At 39.3% G+C, this 27,572-nt stretch overlaps 1 protein-coding gene and 1 pseudogene across 4 annotated transcripts in view; both read left to right on the top strand.

The window, feature by feature from the left end:
- The window catches only part of Poc1b (POC1 centriolar protein B), a 94,033-nt gene that overhangs the window by 59,424 nt on the left and 7,037 nt on the right, over positions 1 to 27,572 (top strand). The window lies entirely within an intron of this gene.
- LOC110349209 (large ribosomal subunit protein uL24 pseudogene) overlaps positions 1 to 27,572 on the top strand; it is a 30,602-nt pseudogene extending 3,030 nt beyond the window's left edge. The window contains exon 1 of the transcript XR_015443515.1: positions 1 to 27,572. This exon is cut by the window's left edge and continues 3,030 nt beyond it. The product of XR_015443515.1 is annotated as a large ribosomal subunit protein uL24 pseudogene (transcript).

The raw sequence follows: 27,572 nt of genomic DNA, 5'->3' as shown, positions 1-27,572 counted from the left end.
CTAGGGGTGTAGATCAGTGGTAGAGTGAGTCTCTGGGTTCAGTCCCTATCACCCCCCTAGAAACAAAACACTTCACATTAGCATTGATGTGTAGTGTGGCTACAAGGGGTGTACCTAACCCCTTCCCCACCCCATCCTCAAAGGGATATGTATATATGATATATAGAGAGAGATAGATGATAAGGGATATATAGATAACATATAAGGGATATATGTGTGTGTGAATATTTATATGTGTACATATAAGTTTTATGCTTTAACTTGCTTTAATCAAAAGTAATTTTAAAAATACTCTAGGACTGTTAAACTTTACCTTTAGATAAATTATATTCTTAGGTTTTGATGTATTTGATTCATTATTGTTTTCCTACAACTGAACAAAATGCAGTTGGTAATCCTGCTGCTGTTCGTCTGATGCTCCAAACACAGAATCCTTCTCAGAGAGGTGACACAATGTCCTCATCTTTATGCCGGCAACTGTGTAGAGTATGAATGTGTGTCGCTTTCTTTAAATAAGGTGCAGTAGTTCAGGTCAAATTATTTTTTTTACAATAAACTGTGAACTCATAATTACATTATAGGAAAAAAATCTAAGGATAAGGGAGTCTTTTGTTACTCCAGCCATGAAAATAAAGACTTGCGCATGAAGCTATTCTGTGAGCTGCTGAAGGGGTGTCTAGGTGGTGGCCTAACCTCCAGAAACACGTGCCCTAGGCTGGCAAAAACCCACGTAAGAAACAAGTATGAATTGCAAGGCACTTTTGCCAAGTGTACAGGACTACAGTGAAAGGTTGTTAATGAGAACATTCAAAACAGATCATTAATGAGCTATACGAAATTTTAAAACTTCTCTAGAAGAACATCTGATCAGTACTCGGGCTGACAGAAATGGGTGTGATTTTGATAAGATCATTCCAGAGAGGAAAAGCAGAGTATAAGTAGATACCTCTGAAGAAACTGAAAATGTATACCATGATAATACAAGTGCATTGGTCTAGTTCCCATGGGGTCTTTACATTGCATAACTCAACAAATGGCAGATGGGGTAGAAGTGAGGGGTACACACACATATACATATGTGTCTCCCAATAAATGTTTATTAAATAACTAGTCTGCCAGTCACAATCATAGCTTGGAAAAAATGAACAAAACAATAACATTTGTCCCTGAGAAACTTGCATTCCGAAACATTCTAGTCAGGGAAACAGGCAATTCACAGATTAAAAAAACTTTATAGTGAAGTAAAAAAACACAAAAGTGAAAAAAGCACTGAAGATTGATGGAAAAAGGATAGGAAGGGCCAGGGATTTAGCTCAGTGGTTCTGCCACCTGCCTTGAAAGAGCAAGGTCCCGAGTTCGATCCCTGGTACCAAAAAAAAAAAAAACAACAGGATAGGAAGAGGCTGCAGTTTTAGATAGTGTGGTGGAACCAGGGTCATGTGACAGGTGACATTTGAATAAAGAACTGGAGGGGTGAAGGGAGCAAGTCAAGTGGCCATCTGGGACGGGCACCCCAGGAGAGCAGGAGCAGAGAGGAGCCACCAGAGGGTTTTCTGTGGAGGAGGGATATGATTTGACTTAGGCCTTAAGAGGCTCACTACACTTCAGTGTGAAACAGGCTGGGGCGGGGCAGAGGGCCTAATTAGGTCCCTAATGAAATAATCTGCATTAAGGCCATAGTGCTTGACCCAGGGCGAGGTGGGGGAGGAGGCGGGGAAATGAGCCGTTGTGGATATATTTTGAAGGCCGAGTCCAGAGGATTTCCTGACAGGTTGGATGTCAGCTGTGGGATTCCCTATCTCCTTTCCCTGGGGACAGTAAGGTGTAGCCCTGAGTAATCTCAGGGCAGCTGAGAATATCTCCTGGCTCTGCCTGGTTTTGGCAGAGGAACTGCTGAAAGAAAAAGAATCACGGTTTTCCTGTCGTCGGTTGTAGGATCAGGAAAAGCGATGATCAGCTAAATCGCTGCAAGAGATACTCTGCCGTTTCCGTGACTCTGGGAAGTGTACTCTTTCCCAAATGTCATTTAGATTTGCATTTTACAGCAAAGTGTATTGGTTTTCTTTCCGAAAGAATTTTGCATTCACCTATTTTTAGGAAGAGAAAGATCAGTTGGCTTTCGTGGAGACTGTCATATGTTATATGCTACCTGAAAAATATTAATGTATTGACAGACTAGGTGGACACAGAGTAGACTTGCAGAAACAGAAAGAATGGCTTTGTGGATGTTGTGGCAACAGTGCATCCTGGTTACCAGACAACATTGCGTAACTAGTTCAGAGTTATTTCAGTTCTAACTGCTTATATAAGCAAAGATTTGGAAAGACTTACTTGAAAGAACACAGTGTATGCAAACTTAAATGTCTCAAAACTAAAATCTTTAACTTCAAAGGTATAAAATGGCATATGCAATTGATTGTCCCCAATTCCCCCTTCACTTTTCTAGAAAAGTTGATAAAAGTCATGTCGCACAAACCTCCTGGTTCCTCTACTTTTTGTATGCTGACCTTTCCTGCAGTCTTTAAGCTTCACAGCAGTCCATAAGGCCACATTTGACTTGTAAGTGTAACGCAGGACTTCTGAAAGGAGGTGTTTGTGTCTGTGGCTGTTTACTAAACTTTAGGAAACAGCCATTCTCCTGGTGTCTTCTGGCACAGGCTCCGTGGCTCATCTTTGTCATTCTCTGCTGTGAGAGTTTGAAAGGAAATGCACTTAGGCATTAGTGGGATCCAGACTTGCTGGCTTGTGCTTCCCTCAGTTTAAAGATCCTGCCTTCCTTAAGAGACTTGCTCTTAACTTCAAATGATAGTAAATTCTAAGGTGCTTAATAGGGGTAGCAGATGAATTCTTCATAAGAGTTGACAAATAATCTAAAAGCATCCTCTTTAAAATAGTAAGATGGGAAGTAATTAAATTGTCAAAGACATTTTAAAAGTAAGAAATATAAGTAAATGGAAAGTAACATTGTTACAGCTCTCCTTCCATGTAGAGATAGAAAATATGTTTTAAATATATATGTACGTATTTTTTCAGCTACAATCTTTAAAATAGAAAGAGGAAAGAAAGTATTAGAGATGGGAAAGAGACAATTTCCAAGTCCAGTTTTTGCTTTTGAAGCATATCATGACCCATATGTTATACAAATTAGTAACAGTTGTGATTTTGAGGCTTAAAAAAAAAAACAGGCTTCAAGAATGTTTAAAAAACACTAAACTAAAATTTTTAGTCTTAAAGGAACGTAGCATCTTTGTTTAAAGACAGATCTGGTGACCTATAAAATTCACTAAGTTGGTGTCCTTGGAAAAAGAGATTACAATAGAGTAGGTCAGAGATTTTCTTAAATTTCTCCAAATTAAACATCCTCCTTAATAAAAATCACAAAAATAACAAAGTCCCAAGTATTTAATCAAGACATACTGAAAATTTAACTAATTTGAGCTCCTTTCCTTTAGGATTCAAAGTCACAGGGAAGGAAAACTTAATGAATTTACAAAAAACTTTATGCTAGTTAAATATTTAGAAATTGTCCTAGTTAAATAATAGTTTAGGCAGTGAAATTGATCCTTATTCCTGCTGACCGACATGATTTTTAAGACTTCAACTTTTCTGTACAAAATGTGTTGGGGGGAAAAAAGGATTTTATGAAAGGATTTTATAAAGCATTCTATTTGGGAGCCCGACGGAGTGTAAGCTTTTTCGGGTTTCCTTTAGAAAATCAGCACCTCTCTGGGAACTGGAGGTGTTGAAGTCCCAGGTGTTAATGTCTGCCAGTTTCCTGAGATACTGTGTAGCTAAGCCGGGACCCCTAACTGCCACAGGCATCCTGACAGCCCGCCCTGGGGATCCGCGCTGCACCCCCAGTTCCCACAGCTGAGACTGGGGCATGCTCAAAATGCCCAGCAGCTCTCAGCCCACGCACCCACCAACAACTGGTTCCTTCCTCTTCCTGCGGAAGAGTAACATCCTCTGAGATGAGAAGAAATGCATGCATCCTGAGGAATGCAAGAACAGCAGTGAGCTTTTCACACCGGAAATCTCTGGGGCAGTGCTGTGCACGCTGCTGTCTCCTGGACTGTCAGGCGGAAGAGCTTCCTGCCACCCAGGACAGTTCACTGGGAGCCAGATGGCGTTCGTGCGGCTGTTGGAGTCAGGGAAAGTGGTGACCTTAGCTTTCGGCTGGCCTCTGCATCTCTGCCTATCTGGTTCTGAGTTATTTGGTGCTGCTTTATAGTGTAAAGCTAAGCAGCCCTGCACCTTTCTTTAGCCCCTTGACAGTGCCTTACTTGGGGGAAGTAGTCAGCAAGTCTGCTAAAGTAAACTCTTCAGTAAGTTCTTTGTGCCTTTTGAAGTCGAGTTATTTAAAATATCTTAGGACTTTGGAGAGCGTTAAAACCTCAGAATCTTGGTAACTAGCTACTAAGGCCCAGTGCAGCTTCTTGCCTAGTTCTGTCCCTTTCAGTTTCCTTGCTTCTACTTTTTGAGGCAGTGAGGTACTGGTAGACTTGTCCTATGCGAACAGCCGTACTTCCTCAAGCACAGATAAAACTGTGTACAGTGTTGTGCTAAATCAACCCATCAACCCCGTCACTTAAATTTCAGATTGACTTGAGTTGACTTTTATAATTAACCAGTGTTTGAAGATAATTTGATTTCCTGGCTTTTCCTAATTCCTACAGTGTTACGTTTGTCTTTTGCTTGAGGTAGTGACAGTCACTATAAAGCTCAGCCTTTATAGCACATGCACTTTTTAAACTGTTTGCCAAATCACTACAGAGTTTTGGTGGATGTCAGTGTTTATGGTGACAAAATTCTTTCACCTCTCCCATATTTATTTGGAGTATCTTGCTGAAGCACATAAGAGTTATTTGTTTGTTTAAGCTGAAGAGGAGATGGAAAAGGAATGTGAAGCATTTCCTCTTCTTTTTCAGAATGTCTTTTTAATGAACATTCCTCTTTTCTCCTTATGAACAAACCATTCAGCTCAGCAACAGCCTGCCAGGACTCTGGTTTCTAATCATCCAGCCCCTTTCTTTTGTTCACCAAACCTAGTGAGATCTGTAGTTGTTTCAAGGAGCCAGTATCGCTTCTTACCTCAGCGCTCCCTTTAACCCTTCCAGACTTGTGAAAGGCTTCCAGTGACTCCCTGTAGTAAATCTCTTTTGAAATAATTGTTGTTATTTTTGCTTTCCTGCTGGACCCTGAACGTTCTATAGTAAATCATCCTAAAGAAATAATAAAATGTACACACAAAGATTTCAAGTACGCATATTCCAGCATTTTTAAAAACAAGGAACATATGCCAAATGTCTCTTAATAAAGTATTAAATAAGAGTACAGTAAATGAATAGGTAGAATGTTATATAGTCATTTATGTTTAATGATAAATGCAGTGTGACTCTGGGTTTGATCCCAGCCCAGTGGAAAATTGCTCTATAGGACATTATTAAAACAATTTGGAAATTTTGAATGTATTCTGAATTTTAGATATCAATTAAATTTCTTGGTTTTCATAGAACATAGGAAAATGGTCTTGCCCTTCAGATACATCCCCTGTAGTAATTGAGGTAAAGGGGTGTGGTGTCTGCAACTTCTCTCAAAAGATTCAGAAAAACAAAAAAGCAAAAAAACAAAACAACCTTCCTAGATAGATGCATGGATAGATAAATGGCAGAAGCAGCAAAATTGGTCAATCCAGATGAAGACTATATGAGATCTTTTTTATTATTCCTGAAACTTTTCTCTAAGTTTGAAATAACTTCAGAACAAAAATACTTTCCTGTAACATAAGAAAAATTTACATATCATATGTAAAAAGTACATAACAAATAATATGATTCTAATTTTGTAAATGAAGAAAATGTGTGTATTTATTCAGCAGAATTCCTTCTGAGTATATTGTTTTTGTTTTTTTGTTGTTGATGTTATTTGTTTTTGAGACAGGATCTCACTGTGTAGCCTGGGCTGGCCTCAAACTCACAGCGACCCTCCTGTCTCAGGCTCTTGAGTGCTGGGATTACAGGCTGCACCACCCTGCCTGGCATCTGAGGCCTTGTCCTCCACCCTCAGGGGCTCAGAGGACAGTCCCTGTGGAGCTAGATCCAGATGTTCCAGGGCCACTGGCCCACTGGCACTGAAGTACCAGTCTCTAAGAGCTGCTGCTGGGAGGAGTCTGGCGGGAACAGCAAGCAGACAGGGAGGAGCAAGTGTTTCTCTGGCCTGTCTCCCTCTTGCCCTCCCTTGGCAGAGCCTGACAGAGCCAAGTGATGAGAAAACCACGGTTTGTAGAGCCCAGAGCTCTGGACCACAGAGTTCCGAAGAATGGATTTGGAACCAAGGAATTCTATACAAGGCATTACTGGGTTAAAGGATGAGAACTCTTTTTTAAGTATATTTATTTTTAATCACTTAATATTTTAAACACCTGAAGTTTTATAAGCAAGAAATATTATCAAGCTAATTTCTTTCCTCCCTTCTCTCTTTCTCTGTCTGTCTGTCTGTCTCTCTTTCTCTCTCTCTCTCTCTCATATTAAATATTGAACCCAGGCCCTTTGCATGGACTGTATTCCCAACCCTTTTTATTTAGAGACAGGGTCTCACTAAGTCACTGAGGTCCAGGCTGAGCTTCAACTTTCAATCTTCCTGCCTTCAACCTCCCAGAGTGCTGGGATTATAGGTGTGTGCCATCATGCCTGGCTGTTAATTTCTTTTTCTTTTTAGTGATTTAGAAACTTTCCTCATTTTCCTGTTATTTTGTTTGTTTTTAAATTGACCTTTAAATCATTTTAATTCAAAAGCCCAATGACATATGTTACAAAATTTTCCTTGTTTACCATCTCCCCTTGAATTTTTTTTTTTTTTTTAAGGTTTTTTTGAGGTAGGGTCTTGCTATGTAGTGCAGGCTGGCCCCGAACTCACCATGTAGCCCAGATTGGCCTCAAACTCCCAGTGACCCTCCTGCCTCAGCCTCCAGAATGCTGTCCCCTTGAATTTTGTTTCTGACCATTGATAGGGTTCACTTCATTATTTGAAAACTATTGTTTTTATTTTATGATTTGTTTGGATTCTATGCAAAGAAAATCCCTCCACAAACCCCAGATTATGTCTTTAGCTATTCTTAAGGTTTTATTTTTAACAATAAAGTCCTAAATTCCAAATATATTAACTTAGTTTTGAGTACAAAGTTATATTTAACAATGTGCTCTGAATTCATATTATTTCCTCACCGATTGGAATTACCTTCATTAAATATCACATTCTCTTCCGAGATTTTTCTCTTCTTGTTTTGTCCTTAATTCATTCTTATACCTTGTTAATTATAGAATATTTCTTAAAATATAGTGCTTTTGTTTTCCTTCAAATTTTGGGGGGAATATTCTTCCCCTTTATCTATATGAACTTCACATTGATTGCACTTGGTCCCCCCAAAACTGCCGTTGAAGTGTGGGCTGCTTTTCCATGAGTTATAATTTGAAGGGAATTGCCAGCTTTACCACCTTAAGTTGCTCATCTAGGAATGTAGCACTATAGCAAAGTACTTTAGACTTTCACTGAATCAGATTTAGGAGCACTCTCATTACATTCCTGTGGTTCCCATAAAAATAACCACTATTTTTAATGTACTGTTTAGGGTTTTACCTCCTTATTTAAGCATGCACATAGATTCTCTCATTGGACAACTTAGCCTTAAAGAGGTCAGGCAACTTGCCCAGGGTTGCACAGTTAGGAAGTGAGCTAAGCAAGCGAGGGCTAGACTGGACTAACCCAGGCCCGAGCTCTGGACCCAGCCCAACTCCCCAAAGAGGTGAGAAACCCAGAACACATACTGTGTCGCTCTGCATCCTGAATGTATGATCCTGAGTGCACTGACCACAGAGGCCTGATATCCGTGTCTCTGGTTGAAAAAGAAAAATCGAAAAGGTTGAGTATTGAGGACTCCAGGGTAGGACTCTGTTGGGAAACTGCGAGTCAGCACTTTAATTTAATTGTGAAGATTTTGCATTTTACCTCTTGCCACTTGCTAAGTATCATACTTTAGTGAGCACAAATCCTTGACCTAGGGTCACAATCCTCATAAAAAGAACTATGTGTAGGATGCACTTATCTCTTACTGATTGTCCCGGAAGTATGCTGCATGGCGTGCTCATTACAAGCCTGGCTCTGTGGGTATAGCTGCCTGCTCTGAACATTGTTTGATCTCTCATATCTTTAATCTAGTCAGAATGATAGATTTACCTCCCTTGTTAGGCTTTCGTGTTACTGTTCTTCTATTGCTAGGTCCTCAACCCTGCCCAGGACTATTTTTTCTTTTTTATTTGTTCATTTTTAAAAGAGGATGCTCTTTGTGGCAGGAATTGAGTGTGCGGTTTCCTTTGGTGTTGTTATTGCTGTTAGTTCTTGTGGGTGCTGGTACAGTTTCCTTTGTGGAGCAGATGAGAATATCAATTTACAACGGGTTTTGTGTGTGATTTTTATGCAGTGCATCCTATTTTTCATTGATTTTTAAACAGCTGTTTTCTTAGTAAATATCCTCAGCTTACTGGGTTGGAAAGCTTATGGGCAAGACTCAAAGCCATGCCCAAGCTCCCTACAGTTTTGGGGTTTTGGGGGGTTTTTTTTGGTGATTTGACAACTATGTAACTATTTGCAAAATCCAGGGTACCTTTTCCAGCCTTTCTCTCCCTTGCTGTTATTATTCCTCAGTTCAAAATTGGCATAGTTTCAGAGCTCTGGGTGCTGTGTTCACAACTTTGTCTCTTGGACTGATGATGTAATCCAGGTTTCTATATTTTGTATTGTATTTTGTTGCCATAGGTGGGACTTTCAAGGAGATTTTATAGTTCACTTGGACATTTCCATGTGAAGCTTCAAGTACAATAAAATGAACTTGTGCCCTGCTCTGTCCATTATCTAAGGTTAATATTACCTATATAAATTTATTGTAAATGACATTTAGTATCAGAGTACCATGCACTAGTAGCTCCCATTTATTGATCACTTATTCTGTGATGTCTACTGTGCTGATCATTTCATGAACAATTTGTGTGATTATTTTCAGCTTTTATAGATAAAGAACTAAGTCTTGTGAATATCTTTCCTCAAGGTTATACTACTAGAGAATGACAGGGACAGAATTGTACATTTACATTTTTACCTGTGTTGTGTCTTCCAGTCCACTCAACCCAGTTTTAAATGCTTTCAGGTGCTTCTTGCATATTAAAGTGTGAGAAATGCTGATCTGAACTTCAATAGGAGTTAAAGGGAGAGGGCTGGTAGTGCTGGGAAGTTCAAAGAGGGGGCATTGGGTGCAAAGGCTGCCCTGCTTGGTGTGGGGCCTGGGGTTGGAGTAGGGCAGGGTGTTACTGTGAGCCTCGCCTGCAGAGGACAGAAGGGACCAGGCCTGTGGGCGTGTGTGTGTGTGTGTGTGTGTGTGTGTGTGTGTGTGGTGTGCCAGGTCTGAACCCAGGGCCTTCACACTGAGCTACATCCCCACCCCTTTTCTTTTTAAAATTGTGAGGATCTCACTTGTGATTCTTCTGCCTCAGCCTTCCAGAGTTCTGGGCTTATAGGCAGGCACCACACCTTTTTCCCAGTTTGTTCTTTGCAGATTGCAATTCATTTGGGATGTACATTAGTAATACAATTGATAAAATTTGTAGTGAGTAGGGGGAGAGCGGGTGTTGTCAAGGATAATTCTTGAATTTCAAGCTTATACAGTGATAAGCCACTCGTTAAGGTAGGGGTTTTCTGAAAGGATCAAGTTTTGAATTACCAGTTCCATTATGGATATTTGAGTTTGAAGTGTCTTTTAAACATCCAAGAAGAGTACATGGCAGATTTCCAACAGTATACACATATCTGGAGATTAAAGGAAAGATCTTGAGTGAAAATAAGAATGTGTGAGTATTGTACGTGTATGTGGTAATTGAACCACCAGGCTTAAATAAAATAGCCTGGGAGTACAGACTGAAAACAGGGTTCAGCAACACAAATAAGTGATATTTGTCTTCACAGATAGTTACCCTGACCCGTATTACACATAGTGTACATACACCAAAATGTACACTGTACCTATGAATATGTACAACTACCATCTGTCAACTAAAAATAGGTATGTTAATTTCAGAAAATTTTAAACATAATAGGACTGGGCCTTGAGGAATTTCAGTAAAATGATCTGATACAAGAAGGTAAGCCTGTGAAGGAGACAGAGGAGGCCTGGGAGGAAACCGAAGCCAGATCGAGGTGGTTGTGGCAGCCAAGGGAGGAGGAGCTTTTTAAGAGATGGTAAAAGCATGGCTGAAACTCAAGATGGAAAAATGTTTGTTGAGTTTAGTACAAACTATTGGTGACTTTTCGAAGAGATCTTATTATTGCAGATAGGTAAGTTAGATATCTTGTGTGAAGTTAGGGCCAGCTCAGGAGGAGGCAACATGGAGGACAATCAAGACACCTTCACTGAAGGCCAGAATTGTAAAAAGAGAGAAACTGCACACCCTTGTGTCTCCCCTGGGGATAAATAGCAGTGATTGATATTTTAAATAGGTATCAGTCACCTGGGTTGGGGGTCTAGGTCTTCACCCAGTCTATCCAGAAAATATCCCTGACCCTCATTCTTACTAAAAATCCTTGTGTGCTTACTACGTGACTTGTGACTTGCTCCCCCATTTGACCGCCATTTAATCACTATTACCTGGGTGACCGTACTTGTAATCTTATTGGTCGATCATGGTTTTGTCCCACCTCATGCCCACCTTGTAAATTTCCATCGGGTCTTACAGTTTTGTCCCACTTTGTACCCACCTCACCACATGGCTTTGCTGTATAAAACATCTCTGAAACTTGGAGTGGGTGGGCAACCCCCTTTCCAGTCCCCCTTCTGTCTCTCTTAGGTAGAAGCTTTCTTTCTCCCAATAAATTTTTCCTACTCTTAACCTCTGTTGTTCCTAGAATTCATTCTTCGATTTTAGAGAACACAAACTCGCATTTCGAATATCTGGTGGGTTTGGGAGTTCCATCTGTTCCCCCTATATCATTATGATGGTATGATACAGATATATACCAGGATAAAGTGGGTTGAAGAGGGAGTGGAGGAAGAAGGGATGTGAGCAAAAGAGTCAGCTAGAATAGAGCTGTTCTTTTATTTAGTACATTTGTTGAGTACCTGTTAATATTAAAGAATAGAAAGGTACAAAGGAAAGACTAAGTCTAACAATAGTGATTGTGCCTAAATTGCCATGAGAGTGATTAGTGGAGTAGTTAAATAAAGAGAAGGTGTGGTGCGTTTGACGTGTGGCTGACTGGGGGTGGGCATCCATTCCTGAGCCCTGGAGAATTAGGGTGGGGTCAAAAAAGTATAAAGAAGAGTGTTCTAGAAGTCACTGGCACATAAGCTGATTCTTTTAAAAATTTGCCTGGTAGTATGGGGAACAGGATAGAGTTTAGCAAGTACAAAAGTAAGAAGGCTTCAGAGAGGACTGAATTCTGAGCATGGGACATTTCCTGTTGGCCACAGCCGTGGGTGGACTCCAGGGAGAGAGGTGCGAATGAATGGTAAATACCTTAAATGTCATTCGAAGATGTCCTTTTTTTTTTGTAAGAGTAGGAAAAATTTATTGACTTTGGCGAAACCTGTGGAGGCCTTCAAACCAGGAGAGGGAAGAGGGGATTCAAGTTTAAGAACAGTTACTCTAGGGGGGCCAGGGATGTAGCTCAGTGGAGCCTTGCCGGCCTGGCAAATTCAAGGTCGTGAGTTCGATCCCTGGTACCAGGAGGGGGAAAAAAAATGAAAAAAGGACAATTTCTCTAGTGAAACAGAAGGGGCTGAAGGGAGCTGAGACTGGAGGTACGGATCATGGAGGCAAGTGAAGAAGCGATCCAGTGATAACATAGGGAATGAGGAAGAGACTGACTCGTGAAATACAGAAGAGAAAGTCCATAAGTTACATTTACTGATGGGAAGTAGGTGGGGAGGGCAGAGTCTAGAAGAGTTCCCAAGTGTGGAGCTGGTGCCAGATAATGACACCGTTTATCAAGGCAGGAAGGGACGGGGCTTGGGTATGGAGCATCCAGTCTAGAAATACAGATTTGAGAACATTTAATTGAGCAATCAAACCACAAGGTCCAAAACAGTGATCTCTACATGGTGGTTCCATAGAAAAGGTGATAAAGATTATGATAAGCAGATCATTTGCATTCCTTGCATATCATTCATTAGGAAGAATTATTAGAAACCATTTATTTGAGTAATATTGGTTATTTGGTAAATTCTGGAACTTAAATATGAAATAGAAAAAACATTTTGTTTAATAGCTATGTACAGTAGACATTTTCCTGGTATCAGGAGTTTGCTTTAAGAACTTCCTGCCGGGCCAGGGATTTAGCTCAGTGGTTCCGCCACCTGCCTCCCAAGCACAAGGTCCAGAGTTCATTCCCAGGTACCAGAAAAAACCAAAGAACTTCCTGCTCACTCATCTCTCTGTGTATTTGCATGTGTGCACAAGTGTTGAGTGAAGATAAATTGTCATGACTCCATAACTTTCAAGTTCATATTCTCTTGACTAATGACATCAGTGAAAGTATCCTTTGAGTTTTATGTCAGTATTCAAATGTTATTTTTCTGTGCTATTTTTCCCATGGTAATTAAGAAAAAGTATTTTTTATAAACAGTTGTTATTTTTATTGTCTTTTAGTCTCTGAATTTCTTTTACTAGCAAAATAAGAAGGGAGGAAAACACCCACCGCCTTTTATACACAAAAATGTATGGAGGTAAAATATGCCATCTCTCTCAAACAAACAGCATAGTATTATCATAGCATATGTTCCGTTATTTATGATAAATATTTGTTACACTACTCTACTTATAAGCCATTTAAGAATGCTATTCTTAGCTGGGCATGGTGGCGCATGCCTGTAATCCCAGGACTCAGGAGGCTGAGGCAGGAGAATAATGAGCTCCGTAGTGCGCTCAAGGCCAGCCAGAACTACATAGGGAGACCTTGTCTCAAAAAAACGAGAAGAAAAGAAAAGCTATTCTTTGTAGAGACTTTTATGCCATAGTTTTTGAGATGTGTATATAATCTTTAGTTGTATATAATCTTTAGTCTTCATTAAAAGGTTAAACATTTGAGATGAAGTTCATAGATCTAAGAGATTTTAGATTGTTAGTAAATCATTTTTCATGCACTAACATGATGGGGCCAAAAGTTTTAAATAGATATCAGAATTTTGCCTGCTGGGTATTTTTTACTTTTTAAAGATATTATATACATTTTCAATCAGTTGTCTGAAAGTGGAAACCTTTTTTCTTTTTAAAACTACTTCTGAAAATCTCTTAATAGGGGATTGAACAGTGATTTTTACTTTAAATAAACTCATCATATACGTTATTCATTTATGACTTGGTTAAAATTCATTTAGTATGGCTCATTCATTTATTTATTGAACTCTAACTTGCCTTTAGAAAGCTTATCATTTAAATGGAAAACTGGGCATATGGATAGGAAAGAGAAATAATTTGGAACATAATAAGTAAAGAAATATCTTTAATTCAAGACATTTTACGAATGACTCGTATGCCTTACACAAGATGTACTTCGTGTGTTGTCAGCTGTCTGAAAGAAGGTAACCTCTGGCTTCTGCCTGCTAGAAGGGTACAGTTTTGAATTTAGTGAGGAAGAAGAGGACATTGTACAATACTGATGATGGCAGATAATTTAATACGAGCTACAGATTAAATCTTTACCTTCAGTCTTAAAACAGCCCTATACTGTAGCCCAGTATCTCCATTTCACAGATGAGTAAGACTTAGAGAGGTCATACAGTTTATGCAGAGAAGAAAGGTTTAAAACTGAGTCTGGGGCAACCCATCGGGACCCCTCCTATCTCTCAGGAGCTATTCTTTTTCTCCATTCCTCGTCCCCATTTGTATTCCCCAATAAATTTTCATAAATAAATAAAATGAAGTCTTCATAGCTCAGTGTCCCATTTATATAACTACCATATCATATAATATCACAGATAATTATGTGATATCACAAATAGCAGGAATACAAGCAAAAATTTTGCCTTAAGAGGCAAAATTGAATTATTAAGAGATATAGAGGAGGGGTGGATTGCATCTACTTAGAGACAATGAGAAAAGACTATTGTTTTGCAAATGCAAGTTAAAATCAATGAATATAATACATGCTTTGTATATTGAGTCTACATAAGAGGCTTTCACTCTCTGATTTTTAAATTATTTAATGAATAATAAATAGAATGAGTCTCAATGCCTAGCCATGAATAAACATTACTGTTACTCTATGAACACAGTTATCATTAATCCTACTAGAATATTCACATTATGCTGAATAATGAATAGAATAAGTAAATACAATATTTGTCCTTTAAAAGATAATCTCTATAGCTTGCCAGGTTTTGAATGTATCTCTGTTAAATGAATGAATTCCTGCCTTAAAATTGCCTCTTCATAGTTTTAAACACAGTAAGGAAGCTGAACCCTTATGCAAATGAGCAAAAACGTTTTTTACTTTCTCTGTATAATTTTTAAAACTTGTCTCATGACTTTTAACACATAGCTCATTTCTGTTGAATTTGGCACTTCAAAAGTTTTAAGGAATTAAAAAATAAGAACTGTAAGAAAGGCCAAGGGACAGTATCATTTAACTCAGAGAATAAGGAAACCTGATAAATATTTTTTCAAAAATGCATTCTAATAATGATTCTGTGATAACTTTATGTGTCATAAAAATAAGGATGATTATTCGAGGACATAGTTTGAACTTCATTTGGTTGGCTTTATATACAGTGCATTGTTGGGATATAAAAGTGGTGGTGGTTATGGTATGTGTGTGTTTTGCAGCACGCATTAAAATTGAAATGATACAAAGAATACTACAGTAACCTCTGTGTTAGAATAAACATGAAATTTATAAAGTGGTCAATGATTTTTGGAATACTGTGTTTGTAGATAGGTTCAATACCGTAAAGATTTCATTTCTCTTCAAATCTACAAATTAGAGGCAAAGTGAATTCCAGCTGAGTAAGATTGTAATGAAACTTAAAAGTTAATTATAAAGGTTAGATAGAGAAAGGGCCAAAAATAATCAGATAATTATGTGAGGATTGAAGACTCCTTAAGGTCTATGCATGGTATTATTACAGGGAGAAATGAAGAATTAATGGTGGAAAGTATAAACACCAATGTGGTTAATCATTATATGATGGACTTGGCTTTGTCGATCTGTGAAGATGAATGGTCACTAAGTGAACTGGCCTACAAATGTTGCTAGGAAAATCAACTATATGAAAAAATAAAATGCAGTTATCGTCTGTTAACCACAATTAGTACCAGATGGGTTAAAGATTTCATGTGAAAGCAATACTTGAAAGTCTCTAAAAGAACACAGAAGAATACATTTAGGTATTCTGGATAGATATGTAAGGATTTCCTTAATAAAAATAAAATAATTCATAAAGGAAATGTTTGCTATATTTGGTTACATTACAAATAACTTTTGAAAATCAGGAAAACTCATAGAATAAAAGTAAAGACAAACCACAGAAGGAAATGTATCATACATATAAAGAACCAAGTACCAATATCCAGAATAAATATTAAATATAAATTTAAAGAAACAAGAAATAGACCAATTAAAAAGTGGGCAAAGGATTTAAGTAGGCTATGTATAGAAAATCCTTCATAGGGCCAGGGGTTTAGCTCAGTGGTTTCGCCGCCTTCTGCACATGGGCAAGGACCAGAGTTCGATCCCCAGTACCAACAAAAAAGAAAATCCTTGATACACATATATAAAACATGCTCCGGTTACCAATAATCAAAGAAACAGACAATGAAATTAAAACCATGAGGTACGGTTTTCTGCCTATAATTTTGGCAAAATCTAGTGTGTCTAACAGTCCGGTATTGGTGACAGTCACTTTGTGGGTAAAAGAGAGACTTCTGCTAGTAGAAAAGTAAGCTGATTCCACCATTTTGAATAGCATCTGGCTCAAAACTGTGACTTAATTATTCCACTGTGGAGAAAAATCTCATACTTGTATCCAAGAATGCTCACTGAGGCAGTCATTGCTACATAACAGTAGAAGGGGTAGATCAATTGTGGAATAGCCAGTGGAAAACTATTTGGCAGTACAGATAAGGGAACTAAATTACATGTATCACCATGGACAAATCTAAGAGTGTTGGTCAATAGAAAATAATACTATTTTGTGTAAAGTTCTAAAACATGCAAAAACAATACAATTGCTTAGGAATGTCTACATGTGTAATGAAAGGAAAGAGATACGACTTATGGAATGATACATACCATAGTCAGCATGGTGGTATCCATTAAGGGGGAAAGGAAAGAATATAGATCAGAGAGGGGTGGGTTACATTTGACTTAAGATAGAGGAAGAAGCCTGCTTTGTTACTTTATACCTTTTCATTGAATTTCTAAAAGCATGCTTGGAGCTTTTGAAAAATCAGTTGTTATCCATTAGATAAGAAGACAAGGATTACTAACTCATTCAGAAACTTCAGTGTGGCGATGAGGTTGCCTTTCTTACTTGTGTGTTAATTTCACTTGATTGCTGTTATGCATGCAGAAAGGGGGCAGCGTTCTGAAAGGTGAGTAGATGGCTTTTCTGTTCTTTTTTTTGGCAAGGGGCAGGTGAGGAGTCTGAGAAGGGTCTCACTTTGTAGTTCAGGCTGGCCTTGAACTCAATATGTAGCCCAGGGTGGCCTCAAACTCACAGTGATCCTCCTGCCTCAGCCTCCTGAGTGCTGGGCTACAGGTGTGCACCACCATGCCAAGCCTTTAGATGGCTTTTCTGAGATATGATGTATGTAAAGCTAAACCAAATTTGGCTTTCCGGATCAAATGCCTAGTTTTTCCAAGAAGTAATACCTACTTGAACATAAATTACCACTTTTTAAAATGTCATTTTATAATAGATATTGCCTACCTTAGAATTTAGATTCTCACACAACACAGAGACCTTTGTATTCTTATTTATTTCTTGTAGTGCTGGGGCTCAAACCCAGGACCTCATGCATTCTAGGCCAGCCCTCTACCACTAAGCTAAGTCCCACAAACCCTTTTAAAACAGTGAAGAGGGCCAAGGGCCAGGGATTTAGCTCAGTGGTTCCACTGCCTGCCTCACAAGTGCAAGGTCCCGAGTTCAATCCCTGGTACCAAAACAAAAAACAAAGTGGATGGTAACTTTTTGCCCTAGACATTTCACATGCTATATAAATGACTCTTGTTGGATGCTATGTAAAACAGATAAAAAGGATCACTGTCTCACCCTGATTGCCCTTTGAGGTACAATAATAAGGTTGACAAAAGAAGTAATGGCTGTTTATTTTCCGTTTTGAATTTACAGGAAACTTTGTGGTGTGATATTTGCCCAGAATGTTGAAAATAGCAGGTACCTGCATCCACTTTAGTTCCAGACTAACTCAGAAAAGACAGCGCTCTGTCTGTGTCACTACTGCGTCACTGTTCCTCCCTGCCCTCCACAGGTGTAGTTAGTACTTTGATCGTTAAGGTTTGTCTAGTATAGCGAAGGACATCAGGAGATAGATTTTCCTTTAAAGAATTGATAACTTGGTTTTCTTAATCATATAATAAGTAAAAGTAGGAGGACATTTTTGTATATTTGTCCTAGTTGTATGATACCTATTAATGACTTCCATAAAAATGAGAATAAAGATTAAAGACAATGTTGATAGTAAGTTTTTGGCTTCAGCTATCATTTCCAAGAGGACTAAATTAATCATTTGGATATTCTAATTGATAGCATCATTGGAGTGTGTTTTTCAAGTCTTGTATTAAAAATAAAATTTCAACTGGGCATGGTGATGCACACCTGAAACCCCAGCACTCAGGAGGCTGTGAGTTTGACACCAGCCTGGAGTACCTAGTGAGTTCAAGGCCAACTCAGGCCACAAAGTGAGACTCGGTCTCAAAAAGACAAAATTTTTTTAAAAAGGAAAGGAATTTTAAATTTGTAAATATGATTGGAAGAAGAAGAATCAAACTCTTTATAAAACCTTATGTGCAAAGCTTGAAGGCATTTTTAAATTTGTTTTTGAGAAAAATTGATGGCTCATGAGGGACAAACAAGACTTTTTTCAGCTCTGTAAATTTAGTTTTGAAGACAAAAATTTCACATGACATTCTCTGGTTTTATTCTGGAATCAGTCAGACTTCATCAGATGAGTATGTTCTTTCAGAAATACGTGATACACTGTGCATGTATAAAAGAAGTGATGTGATTATCTCCTTTAGAATCAACACCCTACATTTCTAAAACTTTCAGAAATGGAGAATGAATTAATTCTATGCAGTGGTCCTGTGACAACCCCATCTGGGAATGCTGTAGCTCTTTCTTCTGTTTCCCTGGTTAGTCCATCTATTCCTGACAACACTGACTCTTGACCGTAGGAAAAGAATCAACATAGAGCAACATTCAGTCACTTTTGAAAAATCAAACATCCTCTTTGGCAGGATTCCCAGATGAACTCGGTGACCATCTGAATCCTTTGTGCTGATAGTAAACTCAGCTTAAAGCCTCCTACTCTTCGGCCACCACTTCCTCGAGTCCTCCCACTTGGATGATTCATCAGCCTCAGAAGAGGCCTCCCATCCATCAAGCATCTTCCTCCTCACTGCCCATTCCGTGTGTCCGTGCTGCCTGTCTCTTTGACTGAACTTAGATTGTATGGTCCAACATTACAGCCACAATCTTGTCCCTTTTATCCCCTATTGTCCTCACCCAGAAAAAACCCAGCCTATGTTAAGTCTGTTGGTTTGTCTACGCTACACCTACACCCAAGGAGCTGAAATTAGAAACTGCGGTGGCCAAATGATGTTCAATCCTTTAGTGACTTCAGACCAAAAAGCAAGAGCCATAAAAGGCATCTCAATGCACCTTCCCACATTCGCAGGAAAATTGTACCTCCCCTCTTTCCATTTGATCTGTACCCATTCGAGAGGATGATGAGACTCAGGTTGTGTGAGGATACTATGAAGCAGCAGATTGGCAAAGTAATGCAGGTTTCCAGGAAGAAGTATGGAATCCACACCAAATGGGTACTACAGGAAAAGGTAGATGGCACAAGTGTCCGTGTGGGAACTCACCCCGGCAAGGTGGTCATAGCCAGGCTAAAATGATACAGAGACCACACAAAAAAAGATGCTGAACAGAAAGCCAAATCTCACCTAGTAGAAAAGAAAAAGGGCAAATATAAGAAAGAAGGAATTGAGAAAATGCAGGAATAAATGGATCTTATATACAACATTCATTAAAAACTGCTAAAAAATTTTTAAAGAACCTGAATTTGACTAGACAGCCATGCTGACTAGTTTCCAGTTTATTTCTACAGAGCTCTGAGTTGCTCAGCCACTCCCTGCCTAGCCCATATAGCAAGCAGTTATGCCGTCACTCTTGGGTTATGAGTGCGCTCTCTCTGCTTGGTATTTTCCATCAGCTCATATTTGTGATGTATTTCCTGTCTTTAAAAACAAAACCTTTTTTTGACTCTTCATCCCTATCCAGCTGCTTAGTATTCTTCTCTCTTTTATTGCAAAAGTCTTCTTGCCAGAGTAGCTTAGATTCACTCACATCACTTCTTCGCCTTCTGTTCTTCAGAACTCACGGGCATCAAGCTTCTGTCTCGCCCTCCAGGTGTCATGGTTACTGAGACTCCCATAGAGGCTCTCTGCAGCACCCGGTCCCTCCTTCCTCCTGGAAACTTTCCTCACTTGGCTTCTGGGCTACAGCCCTGGACCCCCGAGGCCCACCGCCCATCTTTTCAACTCCCCCTCCCGCCCTCTCGAGTCTTTGCAGCTCCCTCTTATTTGGCTCCTCCTTGAGCAATCACAGACCCGTATCTCCCTCCCTGGCTCCTTGCCTCTACCTTTGCTTCCTGGACACCATGAGGTGAGCAGCTTTCCTCTGTCAGACCCTTCCACCATGCCTTTCCTGCCACAGAGACAGCTAACTGTGGACTGAAAAATGAACCAAAATAAACCTGTCCTCTTTTAAGTTGCGGGCTTCAGGTCTTGTGTCTCAGTGAGGAGAAAATGACTAAGGCAAGGCCTTTTGTTCCAGGGTTCCTCAAGCTGTTGCCTATATGCATCCCTTGGGGGAAATAAACAGAGAATGGAAACTTCCTCCAATTTTAGACTTGGTTCTGTCACCCCAGACAATGATGAAGGCTTAACTCTTCCGTTTTAGGCCGATCTTTAATTGGCCACTCTGCCTGATAGCTCAGCCCTCTCTTTGACAACTCAGCTGAATTTCTGATACTTTTTAAATGTTTAAAGAAAAAAGAATTAAGAATATAAGCAAAAACAGGAGAAACTTCTAAAAGGCTAATTTGAGAAAGAACCAAGAACAACTAATAATGATAGTAAGTGAAATTTTTTAAAAAGATAGCAGTATTTCACAATTAAACTGCATAATACTGACTACAAAGAGAAGATTTTTAAACCTGTAGAATGAAGATGGACTCCCTCTCAAGTTATGCTGGATTGACAGATGTGTCCTCAAGTGTAGTGGAAAGCAAAAGATAGTTAAGTTACCTTTTATAAGCTTTCAAACAAAAAGATGCAGAACATTTGAGTGTAAAAGGATAATAGAATTGAAAGTGAAAGTATCGAAAAGATATATAACAAAGATCTTTATGCCAGTATCTCCCAAATTTATTCCTGTATCCCCAACCCCTCCACAGAAACCTAGAATCGTATACTTGCAATTACATTAGTGACTTTCCTCCTTTGGAAATCTAATAGGCCCCTCAAACTTAAGAGTAAATGTCCAATGTTTATTCTCTGTCCTTTCTCCATTAAAAATTATATCATGAGTGAGCGTAGTTATAGTGCAGCTTAGCACCTTCCCTGGCTTTATTCCTTCACAACCCATATCCTATCCGGTATTACATTATATATATATATTTTTTTTTTCTTCTTTGCATACTGGAATAAACCCTGAGTAGGCTTTCTTGATTATTAACTCCTTGAAGTAGGATGAACAGTGAGTGATCCCTCAAAGATGTTCATGTCCTCATTCTAGAGTTTGTGAATATGTTTCCTTACATGGCAAAAGAAGCTCGGTACATGTGATTGAGTCAAAGATGTTGAGATGGAGAGATTATCCTGGCTTATCTGAGTGGGCTTCTTGTAATGACAAGGGTCCTTGTAAGGGAAAGAGGGCGGCATGAAAATTAGAGAAGAAATAGCACCGTGGAAGCAGAGGTAGGGCTGAAGCAGCCATGGGCCAAAAGATGTGGACAGTCCTAAGGGGCAGAAGGAAAGGATTTATCCTAGACCCTGAACAAGTAGTGCAGCTCTACCACTGCTTTGATCTTAGCCCTATAAAACTTACTTTGGACTTCTGACTTACCCTTGTAAGATAATAAGTTTGCATTGTTTTAAATCATTAATTCTGTGACAATTTGTTATAGCAAAATTAAGAAAGTAATATACTCTCATATCTGACACCTAGAATTTTGCCTGGCATAAGTACTAAATAAAAATTTTTTGTTTGAACATATACTGTGGTCTTGGGACTGGGGATTTAGCTCAATGGTTTCACTGCCTGCTGCGCAAGTGCAAGGACCTGAGTTCGATCCCCAGTACCAAAAAACCCAAAAAAACAAAAACATACTATGGTCTTCATTATCTTAGAAACCATATAGAGATTATTGAGGTTTCTAGACCCTATTCTAAATACTGTCATTGAAAATAAATGATAGATTCTTCCTTTGAAAAGTAACAAAAGACTTTTGATATGAGAGAGAGAGAGAGAGAATGAATATCTGAGAATGTCAGGGGTAGAAGGAACAAAAGGGCATTCAGTTGAATTTCCTGGTCTGATATTTGTATTTTTCTCACACTGTCTCTGAAAAATGAGCATCCCAAGTCTATTTTAGAATATTCAATAATGGTCAAAATCACTTTTGGATATTTTCCTGCCTTTTATCTGTTTTATTCTCCACTTACAAATTAAATCAAAACTAGAGATGTTAGTTGTAAATAAAAACTGACTTACTCTAACGAGTTTATCAGAGATATATCTGAAGTTCAAGCCACTCATTATCTTTACAAGTGAAATGCTTTTTACATTCACATTTGTCAGAAAAATCTCCATGCCATCCCACTGGAAGCCATCAGATATGCTTTTAGTGGCTAAAAATCAAGAAATGATCATGAAGCCTCTGAGAAGGCATTCGGGATAGTGATTTTCAGGAAACAATGGCATCAGCTTAACCTTGGGTTTATGCTGCTGTCCAGATACTGTCAGATTACTAATATTTTTTGTGTGTCTCCTACACTATGTAGGCACCCGAGGAAAAAAGTTGACGCTCCAAGGGCGTCATAATGCACTAGGGAACACAAATATACTGTGTGCATAATGAGGAATGATAAGAACTCTGTTGCTGGCACACAGTCCTGCAGGAGTGAAGTAATACCAGGAATGAACTTCTACTTGCCAGCCTGGCAGTGGGTCATTGAGAAGGGTAGGAAGAGGAGAGGAGGAAAAGGGATAAATATAGTGTATGAGCTTTCATGGATCACCACAGTATCTTGAATGCTCCCATGTTAATTATATAGATCATAATAGTTTTAGATGTGTGAATCTTTTCTTTCTAATAATTTTTTATTAGTATATATTTGCTCAAGATCCATAATAAGTACATTCGTACTGGGGAAGTAGTACAAAAAAAATGTCACTCTTATCGTTTTTACTTCCCTCTCCCTGCCCCTCCACCCATCTCCTACATTGTATCTGTATTTATGGGGGGGGGGGTGACTATTGTAAGAGAAACTATGTGATGTTTAATCTGCTCTGTCTGATGTTTTTCACTTAGTATTATGGTCTCAAGGTACATTCATTTTCCTACAAATGACTCAAATTTTATCCTTTATGTCTGAGTAGTAACTCCATTGTGTATACATGCCACATTTTCTTTACCCATTCATCCATTGATGTACATATAGACCACTTCCAAGATTTAGCTATGGTGAGTTGTGCTGCTATAAGTATGGGTTTGAATGTAGCACTATAATATGATATCTATAATTCGAAGATATCCAGAAGAAGTAGAGGTGAGTCAAATAGAATTTGTATTTTTAGTTTTTTGAGGAAACTTCATACTGATTTCCATAATGGTTGTAATAGTTTATATTTCTACCAACATAGAAGTGTTCCTTTCTCTTTACAACCTTGGTAGATATCATTTGTTGTTTTTTGAGTTCTCTATGATAGGCATTCTTTCAGGAGTAAGGTGGAATCTCCATGTTGTTTTAATTTGCATTTCTCCAGTGGCCAAGGATGCCAAACATTTTTTCATGTACTTATTAGCCATTTTTACTTCTTCTTTGGTAAGTATTCATTTCAACTGCCCATTTTTTATTTGATCTTTTATTATTGGGGGAGCCTAACTTTTTTTGACTTCTTTATATATTCTAGATGTTAGTTCTCTGCCAAGGAGTAGCTGGCAAAAAAAATGTTCCCATTCTGCAAGTTGTCTCTTCACCGTGTTGGTTGCTTCCTTTGCTTTGCAGAAGGCTTTTTTTGCTTTTTTTTTTGGTAGCGGGGATCAAACTCAGGACCTTGAGCTTGCGAGACAGGCAGCAGAACCACTGAGCTAAGTCCCCAGCCCTGCAGAAGCTTTTTAATTTGATATGGTCCCATTTGGTTATTTAACAATAACCAATAACCAGGTATTATTTCCTGTGTGACTGGGGTTCTTTTCAGAATGTTCTTCCTATACCTGTGTCTTCAAGAGTGTTACTTATTTTATCTTCCAGCATACTCATTATGTCTTTATATCTAGATGCTGGTGGATTTTGATTTGATTTTAGTACAGGGTGAGAGGTATGTATCTAGATTAATTCTTCTGTATTCGATGACTAGTTTTCTCAGCACCATTTGTTAAAGACTGCCTTTTCTCCAGTATGTTTTTGGTCCCTTTGTCAAAGATCTGATTGCTAAAGGTGCCTGGGGTTATTTCTGCATCCTCAGTTCTTATTCCCTTGATCGATGTGTGTGTTTCTGTGTCAGTGCCATGCTGCTTTTTTTTTTTTTTAATCACTGTGGCTTTATACTTGAAATCCAGGGTTGTAGTACCTTCTGGTTTGCTCTTGTTGCTTAGGATTGCTATGGCTATAGATGTATGAATCTTGATTGTATTATTGACCAGTTAATTTCCTAATAGAAATGTGTTTGACACTACCAAAACTTTCAATGAATGAAAAGAATTCATTCTTGCTTCACAAGATAGATACATCTATTGCTGTGATCTGATAATTACACATTCTATGCCTGTATTGAAATGTCACCCTGTTCCCCATATATATGTATAATTGCTATGTACTCATTGAAACATATTTTTTAAAAATTGTGACAAATGAGGGTTTATGGATTAAAATCAATCATGATATTTAAAGAACTAGATAAGCATAATTTATCTGCAGCATGTGACTTTCAGAGTACTTTGTTGGACTGATGTCAGTCAAACCTGTATTTTTGCTCTATTTTATTTGTTTGGATGGAAAGTGAGGCTTTTAACCTGTGAAGCTAAGGATTTCTGAGCTATTCAGATTTACTCTGTGCCCTTGACGAAGCTGCATTTCCTGTATTTGAGATGATGATCATGGGTTCGTCCAAAGGAGAACGTAGGGTGGTGATCACCCTAGCATGCTTTGGGCAGAGTGGTTCCCTGGAGAATTTTAAGCTTCATGGAAGAAGGTGCCGTATCTTATGTGCCCTTGCTGTAGCACTGATGCTTACCACATGAAGCACTCGCTTGCTGAACAAATCCAGAGTGTTTACCATTCACTCTGTTCTTCAAGCATGTGCAATAGAAGTGAGATAAGAAAGGGGGACAGGGTATGAGTTCTTGCTTTTATGAACTACTGAAGCACTTGTTCTTCTTGCAGTCCAACAGTCTTTTGTCTGCTTGTGTTCCTTCCTTACTCAGCAATGCCAGACCTGTCTCAGGCTCTGTGGTGGATCTAGTCCCTGCCCTGTCATAGTTCAGTCCCCACAACAAAGAATCCTTGAAAGCAGGCATCACACTGTACTCACATTTATCAATGGTAAATGTTTAGTACTATGTCATTGTGCAGGAAGTATTTACTAAAAGAGTGAATCTAGCAGCAGGTAACGTAGACTCGTTTGCTGGACTTTTGTTAGCTGAGACTCTTAAACATTAGTTTGTGTTTAATTTCAAGGATAAACACATTGAGGGCCGGGGATTTAGCTCAGTGGCACTGCACCTCCCTGGCAAGTGCAAGGTCTTGAGTTCAATTCCAGGTACTGGGGGAAAAAAAAAATTGACACATTGAAACTTCCTAAGCTGTCTCTCTCATTCTTCCCTGGTACAGACAAGATGCAAAGGCAGGGTTGGTTGGTGGGAAAGAATCTGCTAATGCGCAGATGCCAACACTTTGGAGAGACAGAAAAGCAGATAGATGTTGCAGGATGACAATCTGGTCCTTTTTTCCCTCAACACATTCTATTCCACTTTTTTATTCATCTCCTTATGTCAAGTGTAATGTGTTTGTTTTCTGCTCCCAAACAAGGAAATGATTATGAAGGCTATCTATATCGGAGCTCTTTTATTTCTTAGATTGCCTTAAATCTTCTCCTCCTCCCCCGTTTTCTTTCTTCTTTTTTTCCCCCCATTTTCTTATTGTCCTTTCTTCACCAGCCATCCTGACTGCAAACCTTCAGAGTTCAATTATTGGTTTGTTATCTAAATTAGGACCTTTTCCTATGAACAAATGGAAATTATTACAGTATGATACTAATATTGTGGCCATGTATGTACATACTTAAGTATGTTGTGGAGTGTGTGTGCCTGTGTGTATGTGTGTGTGATACTGGGGATTGATCCCAGGGAACACTGATGTATATCCCCATCCCTTTTTTATTTTGAGACAGGGTCTGACTAAGTTGTCCAGGCTGGCCTGGAACTGGCAGTTCCTCCTGCCTCAGCCACCCAATGCTATGTACCTAAAACAAAACCAACTGATAGAGAATTTGGTTTCCATCTGGGAGAATAGTAGTGAAATTTGCATGTAAGCAGTTGACATTTTCAAAGATGTTCAAGGTCCTGCCAAATAGCAGACGTGATGCTAGCTTCGGGGGTGGAGTGGCAAGAAGAGCAGACATGGTAGGGTCTGCTGGAGAAGACAGGCGGTAGACGAGCAGCAGATGCATAGATGCAGGCTCTAACCGGTTACAGAAGAAGCACCAGTGTGCTGTGTTCCTGTAGGCCCTACCTCAGAAGCATGGCACTGAACATATAACAGTGAAGTGAGATACGGAGGCTGAGATGGACTCAGCTGTCTGTGGTAGCATAGCATAAAAGGTCACTGTGGCAGGGCAGGAGCAATGAGAAAAGAAGAGCTTGTCCTTGGAGCAGGGACTGTTCACCAGGGGTGAGGATGGAGGCTTGTGAGCACCCACGTGTTGGCTTCCGTGAGCGAGGTGGTTGCCTGTGGTCTGAAATGCACACGGACCTGAGACAGGTATTCCCGGCGAGGCCTTGGTGTCTCTGCGCTCACCTTTGCACTGCTCCCGTTGCAGCCCTCGTCACCAGTTCAGAGCTGGGAACCTTGCAGACGAGGCTGCATGTTGTTATCCCCATTCCCGCAGGAGGTAGACTACGGAGGCTTCAGAGTATGACTAATGAGCAGTGTCAAATACCATTCATAGCAACTCGCTCTTTCACCGGTGATTGCCAGGAGGCTTTCTTCTGGGCATTTTCAGTGTAATTTTGGCTTTTCTTTGTTAGGTGGAGTTGAGTAATTCCAAGTGATAGTAATGGGTTGTTTTGAGGGTGTGGAATTTGATGGGTGCTTCATCCCCTAACAGGGCATTCTCCTTCAGGTATCTTAGCTTAATGCCCCGACAGAGGTGGGAGATTCAGGGGTACAGTGCTTAGCTCCTCAAAGACCAGGATGGCTTTCCAGGATAAATATAATTGGCTAAATAAGAAAACAAAATTATGACAAAATATAGAAGTTCATAAATCTCTGAAGGAGAAAAGTAGGTTAAGTTCCCAAACAGCTGAAGGCTATAGAGTGTGAGCGCTGGGAGGGCAGTGTCCACACTGTGTCCTGGCCCTTAGAACAGCGGCCGGCACAGCAAACAGAGACCAAGAGCAGGTGCACTTAGTGGAAGGAGAGCACAAAGCTGTGGTTTGGGGCTAGGGGTGTAGCTCAGTGGTAGAGCACATGCCTAGAATGCACAAGGCTCTAGGTTCAGTTCTCAGTTCCTAAGAAGAATAATAGTAGACTCTGAGTTTGTTTTCATTACATTTAAACAAATGGTGAATTACTAAGGCTACACAGAAGGAAATTTGAAAGTTTTCATCCTCCTAAAAAATGGCAAAGAGGATTGAGGAAAACAGTGCCCAAAGTTTCAGCATATGGAATACTTTGACAGTGTTGTATAGCCATCCTCACTGTTTCCAGCCTTATTATTATCCCAAACAGAAACTTTGTACCCATTAAGCAATAATCATCCTCTTATCTTCCTCCCCTTC

The sequence above is a fragment of the Heterocephalus glaber genome, unplaced genomic scaffold, assembly GCF_053883595.1.
Source record: "Heterocephalus glaber isolate CG9 unplaced genomic scaffold, H.glaber_assembly_v1.0 deba00001572, whole genome shotgun sequence".
In the NCBI taxonomy this organism is placed as follows: Eukaryota; Metazoa; Chordata; class Mammalia; order Rodentia; family Bathyergidae; genus Heterocephalus; species Heterocephalus glaber.
This window is presented reverse-complemented; position numbering and strand designations above follow the sequence as displayed.